This window comes from Apostichopus japonicus, chromosome 20 (assembly GCF_037975245.1).
Source record: "Apostichopus japonicus isolate 1M-3 chromosome 20, ASM3797524v1, whole genome shotgun sequence".
NCBI lineage: Eukaryota > Metazoa > Echinodermata > Holothuroidea > Aspidochirotida > Stichopodidae > Apostichopus > Apostichopus japonicus.
In genome coordinates this window covers 27986375-27998226 of record NC_092580.1, presented here as the reverse complement: position 1 = coordinate 27998226, position 11852 = coordinate 27986375, and the positions used below count along the sequence as shown (strand labels likewise).

General features: G+C 36.8%; 1 protein-coding gene across 1 annotated transcript in view; it reads right to left on the bottom strand.

Moving 5' to 3' along the window:
- Positions 1 to 11143, bottom strand: part of LOC139961093 (protein kinase C delta type-like) — a 38892-nt gene extending 27749 nt beyond the window's left edge. The window contains exon 1 of the mRNA XM_071959978.1: positions 10982 to 11143. The gene's annotated coding sequence lies outside the window, so the exon portion shown is untranslated. The remainder of the gene's footprint in view (positions 1 to 10981) is intronic.
- Positions 11144 to 11852: the final 709 nt, after the last annotated feature.

Genomic DNA, 11852 nt, shown 5'->3' with positions numbered 1-11852 from the left:
AACGAAGAAGTCCTCAAAAGAAAACCATAACTCAGGTATGATAACCACACACAGAGTCACTGGCAGAATTAGTAAAGTCTGTACAGCAGACTACTTCAACAAACAGCTTCAATACCTCCCCTTCGCTCCTCTCCCCTCAATCCCCCAACCCCCTCCACTCCCTAAACAAGTGAAATACACATTAGCAGTAGGTGGTCAACAGTGCTATCCACAAATATGCTAGAAAGAGAAGGTATATAGCAAAAGATATATAAAAAAGGAAATGTCTCGTTCTACAAATTTTGCTCCTAAGAAAGAAGCGTTGAACAGTCTGTCCCAGTTTGTCTTTCCGCTTCTATACACAGTAATTTAATTTGTTCTTAAAGGGAGTGAAGACTCGCGCACAAAGAAATGTCTGATGCCGGTATTCTGGCCTAGTTTTGAATGAGGTGTAACAGAAGTGTTAGACACCACCATCGATCCCAGAAAATACACACACAGCTTGCTACCGTCGGTAATTAGACACTAGTGTACAGTCAGTACATGTAGCTACGGTCAATACCCACAACACTGTACATATCAGGGATGGACATTGCAGGTACAGATCTATAAAAGATAACAAGGTATCACGTTTCATTACTGTCTGCATTTTGTAGCGACAAGAAAAAAACTTCACTTGCAAGCAACGGAAAATTAACTTTTTCAGAGAGCGGTACGCGGTTTGGGGCGAGTCTTCAATGCCTTTAAGTTTAATACCACTCTATCTATTAGCAGCAAAACCTGTTCCTGTATGCAATTCAAGACCCAACAATGAATTGCTGTCACCCTAATCTAGCTTGCCACCATAGTCAGTAGTCTGCTTAATAGTAATTGCTGTATATAGCTCTATCAACTGTGCAGTGTTGTTCAACAAATTGGTAAATGTCACTTTGGACATAGATATCACCTAGGAAATGTTCACTGTTCTTTCCAAGATAACTCTGTTCCGGCATCGTTTCCTTTGCAAAGAGGCAGGAAATTAACCTACCTTTTGAGTAACTTGTAACTTTCCTATTGGACAGGAATGACTTGCAAATCACTTGGTTACACACATCAAACACCTGACAAATTTCTAAAATGTGGTAGTACTTAGTCATTTTAAAAATTTATACTACAATAACAAAGCTGTTTTTGCACTACTTCTTCTATATATATGCACTGTAATCTGTAAACATATGGTTAGCATTGTATTACAGCACAACATTTAAACAAGTTGAGTTTGTATTGCTTGACTCTACATAACATCTCTAAGTTATTGCAAATCAGCATGTAACTCAAGCTAAGGAAGGAAGCTATATTCAGTGCTGAAATCGAGTCTGTTAACTGACTGGTGACCATAGCATTACAGCATGGAGATATCTCATTAACAAGGGCTTATCTGATAGCTCATTCAATTGTTCTGTAGCGGCTATAAGTACAGCATACAGACACACAATTCAACAAAGTTAAAACACAATAAACAAACACTTTCTATAACAGACCTAGATCCATATTGTTTAGAGGATCTTATATGCTAAAAGCAAAATCTACAAAGTCACAATTGACAAAGGATATTTAATTATTACAGAAGCATTAAATGGGAACATAGGATGTATAGTCGTTATTGGCTCAGTCTATATATGAATAATGCATAAGAGGGTATTGTACCTAGACTTTACTTCAGACACATACTTTTCACAACACAGTTACACAATTTACAAGGTAAAGACACTTTAGTTTACAATTAATACAATTAACAAGGTGAAGACACATATGTTTTCTACAGACCCACCTACCATATACTGTACAGTAGGATGTTAAAATATCTACAAGCTTGAGAGCAAATCTGCAAAGTGACCATTGACTTAGCATAGTAGGGTACTGTACCTAGGCTACATGTACATACAGTAAGACACAAACCTAAATACAAGAGACCATGAACAAACACTCTTCACATGTGTAACTAAACATACTTTACCATAGAATGTTATACTCAATATCTCCATACAAATCTCAATGCACCATGTAACTGAAAGTTCCTTAAACACCCTGTACAAACACGTTGTACAGACTACTTCAAACTGTAGAGGAGAGGGGTGTTTGAAGAGCTATGGTGAACAATGGGAGAAAACTGAAGTTTTGCTTGAGCGATTCCACTTTAAAGACCCGGCCTGGGAAACTGAATCAAATTTGCCGCAGGCTGTGGGGTCTTCTCGCTGAAATTGCCGGAATACAGATATAAATTCCACAGTGTGTTCATATGTACCTTGGTTACCATGGGTAGAGAGAATAACTACCCCACCATAAAATTAAAATAAAATAAAACTGTTAGCAAACTGCTTATCCACTAGAGAGCCTGTGTAATAGAATGTGTAAAAGTAAGTAGGCCTGACATTTCGATCCTAGCAGGATAAACTTGTCCACATTTGAGAACCCAAGTGCGTTCAGGTTCTTTCCCTCCGCAAGGTAGTAAAGCTGGACCCTGTACTGGTCCATATTGCAGAATGTGTGGTGGATCAACATCGAAACGAATGAGCTTAATTACGCAAGTGCGAAGAGGTCATTATGATTGTTTCAGAAGTCAAGCAGCTAGTTAGCGTACTACAGTGCCTCTACCCACCCCCACCCCCTCTCCCCACTCCATCCCCCTAGACTTGTACCAGCTGGTGTTTAAGCAGAAGTGATGAGGGCAATTAACCAAAAGGGAAAAGGAATTCACGAATGAGGGATCTGGGCCTGAAAGAGCAAACTGTGTTCACACAACAGTATGAAGCTGACGGCCATAGTGTAACTATCAGATCCCGTTTGTGTTCTCAAAGCTCATGTATAGTGACAAGGATATGTAACGGCACAGGTGTCTAAAGTACAAAGCTTCACAGCATGATTCTGTGTTATCTTCCCTAGATCTGTCCAGACCTTTATACTTAAGAGCACTTACAAAACTGTTTGATTATATATAATATTATTTACATAATCTACCGACATGTTCATTTTAATTTTTATTTATTCAGCTAAGTCAAACACAAACAGGTCACCCTTGAAATAGGAATAACATGGAATAGAAGAGATTAAACTTCAACACAAATATGTATGTTTGCAATTAGACTAGCCTTGCCAGTCATTATGCTAGAATGACAAATATAATGGTCATTAATACTTCAAGTTTGTATAATCTTTTACTACCGTACTAACGTACAATGTTATGAGATGTCATTGCCTTACAATTTTAAAAGCTGTTCAACGTCATAAAATGGCTTAAACCACAAGGAAAGTATATTGAAAAACTTTTAAAAACTTTTTACCATGCTTACACTACATGTAGTCTGAACTATACTGATGATCTAGATGAGACACTCCCTTTAAGTTCCTCTGAACACTCGACTTTAGGTGAGATCACCCACTATGTTTATATATCCATCCACCAATTGGTGACAGAAACATGTTTACATATGAATGCATACAACAATGGAAAAGTAGTACACAGTGTTAAAATCTACTACATCACAGAACAGAAGACAATATTTACCGTATTCTGTATCTTAGAAGCCCAGCACTCTGAACGTTGATATGACCATGGAGCTATAAACTGTTTATAGCTCCATGATATGACCTACTTACCGATATCACTTCCCAGGGCTCACCAAACCACATAATAATCAAATATTTCTTACATGTGAGATATCAAAAAAGTAACCCTTATAAGAACAGGTGTGACACCTGGCATTATACCCTTTGATCAATAGTATTTGCCTTATGGTCCCTTTGTGATTTTGTACATGTATGCCAAAGGGGATCCACTCCAACTCCCTCCCTGGCCCCCCTCGCCCGCCCACCCAATCCCAAACTACTACGTTATTAATGGGGCACATGCTGTGTGTTAAACTACATTGAAGCATTCTCCCTCATCACATCCTCTCTCAACTACAATGTCCAAAACTTTGTTGCATCTTGAAATGTAAACACTAGCCAGAGTTCACATGTTTGTACTGACCCAATAATAACATATATCCCAGCAACAAAGTGATACCTCTGCTCTGGTAATGTGAGAACAGAATAGTTTGGGCGACTCATCGGCTGAGAATTAAGGCAGTTTTATTTTTAGTAGGGGTGGATTATTTATCAGTTTAGTATGAAAACACAAAGAGGAAACAGGTCATTTACCAGAACCCCTTCCTTCTTTTGTCCAATTAACCTTGTCAGTTGGAACAGCAGCTACCTTTACTGTTACTGTATGTACAAGGAACACATATCCTGACCTTAATGCCGACAAACTAAAGTAACAATGTGGGTGGTTTGGCATATACATATATATATTGTACATATATATATATATATATATATATATACACAGTATATATATATATCTACATATATATATATATACATATACATATATATATTGTACATATATATATATATATATATATACACAGTATATATATATATCTACATATATATATATATATACATATACATATATATATATATACATATATCTACATATCTATATGTATACATATCTATATGTATATATATATAATGGTGTTCGCATACAAAGGGGGAGGCCTAGGTTCGAAGCTATTACAAAACCGTTAATAAATGGAGTAACAATTGTCTGCTAGTAACAACAGCACCATTCATTGTCCCATTGTTACAAGTCACAAAGAACCAAATGTACTGAACAGTGAAAATCACCAGAATCTCAGCTACTACATCCAGTTACCTTTGAAAATCTATTTAACCAACTTTTAGACACACAAAGATTCATGTGTGTATCTTTGCCAATTTTTACAAAGATAAAAATATGTAAATATAGAATGACACTAAGCTACTTTCTATTATCCTGTACAGGAAATTTAATTTAATTTGTTTTGTTTCATTTGCACAAGCCCCTCTGCCAAACTTTGCCATTCTTGGTTCGTTGTAGTAATGACTTTGTTTTTTTCTTCAGCTATCTGGTCTTTCCTTCAACTGTTGGATATCTAGTATCAGACAGTTTGTAGCAAAATTGAACACACACAAACACAAACAAACAAATAATACAGCTTTAATTAATGCAATAAACACTTAGAGAATAGTTTGGTTCATAGTACATGTATTACAGATCCATGCTACAATGTAACATTGCAAACAATGATGTCTGTGTTAAGAATACACTGCAAAAATGTCTTCGACATAATCAGCTCTTTTTCGACAATTCATCGTATAAATTATTCCCTCAATTTTGATGATTAATATTTACAATTTTCTATGATGGTTGTTGGATATCATCAAAATTTCACATCTTCCAGTACCTGCCAGTTGCCACCTTGACAAATGTGAGAAAATCTGGTTATCAGGATCATCATCAATTTCTGAAACAGTGTGACACATCAAACATGAACTTCACTGATTGGACGGTTCTAGAAACCTTGCCACGAAACCGAGAGCAACCTGACTCACCATCGCACACACCGCATCTGTTTCTGTTTTGAAGGTACGGTAGCTCAAACAGTCATCCCTCCATTCTGGTTCTACTAAAGGGAAACCCTCAAACAAGAGCTGGGGAAGTTTGACCTTTTAAGTCTTAACCTTACAGGTGTGGTTGTTTTTGTACACCCCATGACACTTCAATTTTAGCCCTAGGGATTAACTGAACAGGGTTTACATCACTGCTACCTTACTAATTTCATAACCAAATCAAATTTGGCAAAATAGTGTGACTCATAATTTGTGAGTGAGTTGACAATGAAAGGTGTGTCATGTGAGATTGGTTAGCAACAGAGAGAAGTTAAAAACTTTTTCTCGGGACATATTACGAGAAGCTGTTTGCTTTTTCATTTATTCTTGGACTTAATGAAATTAATATTCATCAACCTAGCAGTATCACATGTTAATTTTATTATATTTTCAAATAGCCAGTCTCATATCATGCATTTTGACCCTCCCACTGTGGTTATTATATCATAATCCTGTGATTAAAATAAATTAAGTCTTTCACAGGGTGACTACATCATAACAAAAATTCCCCTCGAGTGTTTCCATGACAACCACATGCAGGTCCAGGTATAAAGGTCTACTAATACGTAACATATTGATACATCATAAACTTAGACACCTTTCTTCTGTACATGTGATTTCAATAAATTCAAGTTAATGAATACTTTTAATAAACAATACTTTTTGGAATTCTGACAATTTCACGATAATAAGCCTCTTAATATAAATTACAATTTTACTGTATGCAAACTGAAACAACAAATTTTGAGAATTCCAGAGGGGTTTTTCTCTGGATTATGTTAGGTTAAAAAAAATTGCTAATCAAGTGAACCAACTGCATTGTTTAATAGTCTCCCTACAGAAGTAATCAGCTATGTAATAAAATCAACAACAAAAGTTGCTTTTAAAACTGCAATGATTTCTTGAATCCAGAGAATTTGGTGACACATTAAGCCACCCACAATCTAAACAATATCACTGCTTTGCAACCACAACTATACACAAATACTTAGTACTATACTGTACCTGAATCTTATCCAAAGCACTTGGAATATTTGGAGCTCAAGAGGAGCAGGTGGTGGTTTGAGTGGTTTCATCAATTGATATTTGTCTTGATTTATTGACTTAGCTCAGCAGTTGATGACTGACGCAGAGTTTGAACTGTGAGCAGGTGATGAGTAAAGTTTATTTATTCATTCTAACACCTTCCATATGGCAAAAATATTTATAAACATCTTTATGCTGTAATGAAAACTGGAATAAATAGCCTCAATCTAACCTCTATCCAACTTAGCAACATGTGATGTATTTTGCGCCTGCGAAGTATGCGAAGCATGCCTGCGAAGTATGCCTGCGAAGTATTTTGGTTGGTGTAATTTCTCAGTCATAGAAAAATCAAGGTTGTACAGCAGGCTTCTGACAAATTAGCAATCTACTTTAAATATATAAGTTTAGCTAATTCTCATTAACCACCCTTTTCCCCTCCCTTCCCCCTGCCCCCCCTCCCCAAAGGTTTTAATAGTAAACTACAGATGGTAGATTCAGAGGGCAGTGCCCAGGGAGCGAGGGCGCAGTGCTAAAACGTTCCAGTGTGTAGCTAGGTAGATGGGAAAGTGCAGATGTGGAGTGGGGAGACAGGTAAGGGAGCAGCAAAGTAAATTCCTTCATCCAGATATTTGAATGTAATTCAATGAGGGAAGAGTATGTATTCAATGTGCTGTTCTCAATATCTGATCAGAACATGAGGAGATTACAAGGGTTAACAAGAGATTTTTATGTAGATTAGGTATATTTTGATGATCACATGGGTTTCACAAGATTCACAGGCAGGTTGCCAAAGATATTAAACAGCATGTCGCCACATTTAAAAAGTTAACTTTCCGTTGCTTGCAAGTGAAGTTTTTCTCTTGTCGCTACAAAATGCAGACAGTAATGAAAAGTGGTGCCTTGTTATTTTGCAGCTGGACCTGAGATGTCCATCGCCGTATCGTTTGTACACTGTGCTGTGGGTATTGACCGCAGCTGTATGTACTGATTGTACACTAGTGTCTAATTACTGACGGTAGCAAGCTGTGTGTGTATTTTCTGGGATCGATGGTGGTGTCTAACACTTCTGTGACACCTCATTCAAAACTAGGTCAAATTACCGACATTAGACGTTTCTATTTGCGCGAGTCTTCACACCCTTCAAGATTCATTATTCCATGATACAGTGAGCAGATAAATTGCAAGGAAATCTTGTGTGATTTATGACCAAAAATATGGATGAGCTACATATTGATTTTTGACACAACTAGGTAATGCTCCGAACCTGCAAAAGAGAACCAGAAAGCCAGTTGGCTCTGTGATTCAAGTTTAACCTTGTCTAAAATGCCAAGTCCGTCCAACTTTATGATATTGAGTTATCATGTTTATAAGGTTTTAACAAATTGACCTCTGGTAAACTAGTATGACCTTTGATCCCAGCCAATATCAATAGAAACCAAGAAATCAATTAGGTGCATCTGCAAACAAAGTTTGAAGTCCATCCAACTTTAAATATTGAGTTATCCTAATTTACAAAACAAAAAAAACATCACATTCACACACATACATGCATTCATGACATCAATGGTTCCTTTTGCTTTCAGCAAAGGCATAAAAACTGATTTTAGCTTTTGTGCTAAAATCATAGTACCATTTTCGCCAAGTGTGTTTGTTGCAATATGTCACCGGAGTATTACTGACAGTAAGATTGCAATCAATTAAACTACTGAAAAAGACAACATACTGGACTTTTGTATCTTAAAAGTAGGTGGTGTCCCTGATGTGGCATACGGGGAGGGGGACACATTGCTAAATCATTACGAATTACAGTACACAGGATGGGCAGTTACTGTAGGATAGTGCATACATAGACTGCAGGCAGGTATTGTAAGGGAGATAAGTGATTATTGTGTACAGTACAGCTAAAGTAATAAATGGTGTGTATGATTTTGAACAATTAAAGATTATGGCACTCAGTTTATATACAAAGAAATGTTAGTTTTTCAATCAATATTTCATAACCAACAAAATAATAAGATTCATAAACCTCAATCTACCTGAGCAATACACAAAATGTTAACACGAAATTTTTCCCAATAATAGTACTGTACATGACTGTAGAAGTTGTTTACATTTGGCATCATTGAAAAGTTGCCAAGACTGAAAAAGTAAACACCAAGTTACTCAGAAATAAAATTTGTTTTATAACTGCACACTGAATAGGTCTCCTGATACACATCAATAGACCAAGTTAATGATTGTTTATATTCTAGGAACTGAATGTCCAAAACATTTAGGTTCTATACACTCAACTTGACTGTGCAAAGGTTACCCAAACTTATCCATTGACTGAATGAATGTATACACAATCCGTTCACATTTTAGAAAAATTATACTGTGGATTTCTTACAGTTCAAAGTAATCGTAGTAACTAGTGAAGTATATCATCTATTGTTATACAATGTATGGTATTAATACTAGTAGCTTTTAGTCCAATATTTCACAGTATTGTAAGAAAGACGCATTGTTAATGTTTGTATAAAACTATACACTACTGTTATTACATACAGTTTCAGTATAGCCTACATTTAGTTGATCTTATAAATCTCACACAGTCTATTTAAAGTGCTTGGAAGAACGCTAGACATGTTCAAAATTGCCATTTGACGAAAAAGAGTTGCACCCAAACAACATTTATAGACAGGGGTTTAATCACTTATAATGTCAATGTTTTACCATTAGCGCTGTTATAATTTTCTCGGAGAGCGAGATGGGGGAAGGAAATGGGATAGAAGAGGGTAAGTTGGGGAGGGACAGCAGAGAGAATGGCAAACCAGATTATTTCCTCAAGTATCCCCCCCCCCCCAAAAAAAAATGTTATTCATGTTCAAATAACACATACATGCACAGATTATGTAAAAGAGCCAAAAGTTTCATTAAATTCATAAATATATACATGTCAATGTAATGATTCTTTCTAGCCATGTATTCCAATTTATAAAATAAGATTGTCCTTCAATCACTAAATCACAACAACGCTGTACTGTAGGTAATCAAACAATGAGACGCATGGGGAAGATCACATATATATTGACCTACTGTTATGTTTACAAAAAAATGACATATCAAATACAGATAAGGCTTCTTTAAATAGCTCCATCATACGGGAAAATTTGTTAACTTTTGGGATTCTGCTGTGCAAACAAAAAATTTGCATGCATCGTTGAACATAGAAACAACATTACTAGTACAGTTGCCCATACTGTATGTAGCAAGATCAACAGGAAATCATGCACTGCTAGTTGAAAATATGTTTGCTTTATGTGATGATCACAGAATGACCGACATCGGGAAAATACCTGTGGGTGGATTTTTCATGGACATTTCAACAACTTTTCTTTCAAACATTTTTCTCATTCTAAGAATAATGTTGAGGTGTTTAAGACAAGATTACCCATGCATTATTATTAGCACTGCTGCGCTGCGCACCAACATCCTGGTTGTGATACCAGAGAGGGGTTTTTAATGAGTATCTAACAGAAGCAGAAGCTGAAGAACAGGATTAGACTCAAGTGCAAAAATGTGGCAAAATGAGCAATGAGTGAGAATGCATGCTCTCACATGCACCTCGAAAGTTCTCCTTTCATTTCTGAGGACACCAATTTTTAAGAATCACTACCTGGTCAAAGAACTTACTACGGAAACACAATTTTTGTAACAAGAGATAAACTTCGCTAACATCACTCTCCATTTTCAGTGAAACCATCTTATGTTCAATTTAAGGGAGACAGTAATTCAAGTTCTGTCTCGTCCTTCATTTGGTGATATTCAAGTCCTTCTTCATCTCAATATAATTGTGGTGAAGTGTAAATTTTGATAAAAATATGTTGCTATTAAACGTACGAGAAAATGTAAACATTGCATTGTTTTACAGTGGTACATGTATAGGCTTACTAGTTAGCTTGTACGCAGCCTCCCCATTGTCAAAACAATATATGCACACTTTGATGCAACAAATACAACTAAGGGGAGTAAGGCAGCTATAGCCCATATGCAACCTTCCCATCTATCTAGTCAAAACAAATGATGCACACTTCGGTGCAACACAAGCACCCAATTACGATAACTAACAAGCTGCTGACTGTTGTAAAACTAAAACACCGACGGTCAAATCTAGTTGAATGTTCTCACAATTGCATGGTAACTTTTGAATAGTTCCACCGACTTGTTTTGGCGATATTTGTTTCGCAATATCCATCCCACCACTGTAACGTTAGTCTAGCCACAGATGCTTGCTAAAACTTATGTTGCACAGTCTAGCCTAGGCTCAGTTGGGGCCTAGGCCTAGGCCTACTCTTACTTTTCAGTATGCCATCCTTTATATTAACCTCAATTGACTTTACTGAGCTAAAATACGAACATTTGGGTATCACTACAGCTAATATACAATTTTAATTTACAAAGAAGGAATCCAGCTTACGTTTACTTTATCGTTGAGAATTCTATCCACGTAACGCTGTGAGGTTCGTACGCTGACTTTGAGAGATCTAGTTTTATAATGGTGAATGTGGACTTTTTGTGCGCAAGTAGTTCATGTGTTGGCAACTCCACAGAAGTGTGTATGCACCGCTACAGTGTATTATTTCTGAACTTCCGCATTCACGAAACAACCGCCTGGTGAGATTTGCGCATGGGCAGCTACAAGTGCCTTAGTTTTGTGGAAGTTGCCCCAAAAATAATTCACCCCTTTTGAAGACGTCATCACAATGTATAAACAAGCGCCTTATCACGTCATTCCAATGCTTTTGGCAAATGATGATTCAGCGTCCTCAAAGATAACACAGTAAAACAGTAAACTTGCAATCTCACTGATGTTTGTTGATATTCCAATAATCACGTATAGTATCTATGCCCTTTATCGACATCGCCATGATTAGACGATTCTGGTCTCGATCGGTGTACCCTGTGGGATTAATATTGAGAGTGGATCAAGTAATTGGTTCTAGCCCATGCAGGCTCTAATTTTAGTGACATTTTCTTGGATGCATGATTTTCATGCAGTGATGAACTTGTGCTCTGCTCACTGTTGCCATAGCGAGAGAGATGACTGAACAATGCAGTTCAGTGATGAAATTTTATGGATGACTTAAAGGCATTAAAGACTCGCCCCAAAACGGGGGGGGGGGGGGCGTTCTGAGAAAGTTATCTTTCCATTGCTTGCAAGTGAAGTTTTCTTCCTGTCGCTACAAAATGCAGACAGTAATGAACGTGATACCTTGTTATCTTTTTATCGATGTCCATCGATGCTATGTACACAGTGTTGTGGGTATTGACCGTAGCTGTATATGTTT